Below are 2,902 nucleotides of genomic sequence, written 5' to 3'. Positions count from 1 at the left end.
GTATCAACTAGATGTTCCCCATGGAGCCAACAAAAATAAATTACATAACCTAATTATGGATCACCTCTTAGATGAAGGGACAATTGACTCTGAAACTCACAAAACTTATTCTATTGCAGATAAACATGACTTGGCAACTATGAAACTCAAACTTGAACTCGCCAAGCTCGAAAGGGAGCAACAGCAAGAAGCTATCCACATGAGAGAACGAGAGGCTGCCATCAAGAAAGAGGAACAAGAACGAGTGGCTGCCCTGGCAAAAGAAGCTCTACAACTGAGGGAAAGAGAAGCTGCAATAAGGAAAGAAGAACAAGAAAGAGAGGCGGCCCTAAGGGAAAGAGAAGCTGTAATCAGGAAAGAAGACCAGGAACGTGAGACAGAACTACTCAGAGAGCGTGAGCGAGTACAGCTTGAAGCAAAACATCGTCACCTGGAGAAGCAACGCGAGCATGATAAAAAGCAAGCGGATATGGCTATAGAATGTCGTCAACGAGAACTCACGTTAGAGACTACACACCACACTTAACGCCAGCAAGCTACCACCAGTCTTCCAATAAGTTTCAATATCTCCCATGCAAGTAAGTTAATGCCACCATTCGTTGAGACAGAGATTGATGTCTTTTTTACCACCTTTGAGACCCTAGCTAATAAACTTAGCTGGCCTGCTGATCAATGGTGTACCCTTCTCAAAGTGCTTCTTACAGGTAGAGCTCCAGTTACCCTCAGTACCTTAGCGTCTGAGAATGACTACCAGACCCTGAAGCAAGCAGTTTTGGACGCCTACTTTCTCTCCACCGTAAGCTATAGACTAAAATTCCGTGACCATCTTAAGGCACGTACCACCACCTTTCTAGAATTTGCCAATACCAAGAAAAGATATTTCATGAAATGGCTGGAAGCTGCACATGTCTCTACATTTGCAGAACTCATCAACCTCATACTAGTTGAGGAATTCTTGAGACGTGTTCCCCCTTCCGTCCGTTTATATCTAGCAGATAAAGAAGAAACCGACAACATCAAATGTGCGAAGTCGGCTGACACCTACAGCCTCATCCACCGGCTGACACCATCACCACCTCCCAGTAAGAAGTCTTGGTACAGTTACGATAAAGTGAGTACAGAGGAAGCGAGCTCACAATTGTATTGTAAGTATTGCAAACTCTATTGTTGGAAATTTCCAACACCAAATACAACACTGTTGTATTCTCATAATTATTACTAATTCTACTAATCATTGTAGTAATTAAAATTTACCAAGCGTAGAGTTCACATGTACTAATGATTACATCTGTACAATAAGGCTAGAATTCTTACGTCACCCGACGCCAGTATTGCGTCAGATTCCATTGTAATAAACACATTTATATCCAGTGTGCCTGAGAATTGAATTTGATTCTCTATAAACAACGGTGTTCTGTGTGATAATTAATTACAGATAAACTGATCTCCAACTAAAGCCAAATAGAGAGTTTATAGTTCTAACTGTTATCTAGTAATAAAATTAACGTCATGCGTGAATGCCCTGGAGAGACTTTAATTCATCTCCATTGTTCGTTTACTATCATAAAACGAGCAAATAATAATATTTAACTCCTCTAAATAATAAACCCGTCCTTATCCGAGCATTTCAATCACAACTGCGAGAAATGATAATATCCGTAATAAATAATTTGTGTAACGAACACGGGATGCGGAGCGGGAGGGGAGACGCCATTACCCCAGCCACCAGGGTAGACGCCATCAAGAGCTCCAGAAGAAAGTCGCCACTGTGAGGTGTGAAGAACCTTTGCAGACATTAACTTTGCTGGTGTCAGTGTCACTTTACATAACCAGTTAAATTGTCAAGAGATTTAATTTGACATTCGACCAGAACCTGTTAAATTTGGTTCTATGTAATACCACGTTACCGGCCAGTGAAGCGCATCAGTACCTATGATAGGCTGGACACCACGTGTTCTTTATTAAGAAGCCGGAGCCTAGGACGCGAACTTCGGCAAGCCTTAACTTACACAGTGCCCATATTAGCTAAGTACCTTTATCCTTATTTGATGCATCATCTAGGGGGTGGGTTTATAGCTGGGTAGCTTGTCGTGACGCCGTGCGACAATAACAAATTACAGGTCATTATTTACTCTTATTATTAATCTCAATTTCTTGAACATAGATATCTAGCAGCTTAATCTGTTGCTACTGAATACCATTTGATTTACAGCGTGTGTGAAGAATTCTCCGAGCTGTCATTTCCCATGTTAATCAACTCCCAGTGTTCCATGACGAGTCCAGGAGAATCAGAGGATGAGTCGTAACTAACTTCTCGGAAATCGTCTTCAAGCTAAGACTCCTTTCGTATTCCTTTGATTTCTATTATCTGTATTCCTTTACATGCAGAACTCTGTTTCATTGGATTGACATGTGTTTATTATAATTATTAATTTTCATGTTCGTGATCTATGTTCTCATTGATGATAAAAATAATGACTCTATAAATATTCATAGGATTAGATTATTATACATTGGACTGGTGAACGAACCACACTAGTTCCTGGACGTATTGAGTTCCAGTAATAACCCCCCAATGTAGGTGTTTGAGGCTTTGATTCAGTTAATTATACAGCCCATTAATTATATAAGTGATCATATTCTCTAGTATTTTATCCATAGTTACTGGTTCATCTAGGAATTTTCAAATAATCATATTTTCTTAGTTTCCCTCTTTACTATAAAAGCGGGTGGTCCTTCGTAATTATTTTTCACTACATTAATATTTAAATATATCGAGCCAAGCCCCAAATGTCCCACATCTATGGACATACCATAGATAGATGGGTGAAGGCTCAATACAAGAGCAATAAATCTACTAAACCCAAACAGACTCCTCCTAAGTCCGGTAAGCCTGTAATGA

Source organism: Procambarus clarkii, chromosome 83 (genome assembly GCF_040958095.1).
Source record: "Procambarus clarkii isolate CNS0578487 chromosome 83, FALCON_Pclarkii_2.0, whole genome shotgun sequence".
NCBI lineage: Eukaryota > Metazoa > Arthropoda > Malacostraca > Decapoda > Cambaridae > Procambarus > Procambarus clarkii.
Note: the sequence above shows the minus strand (reverse complement) of the source record.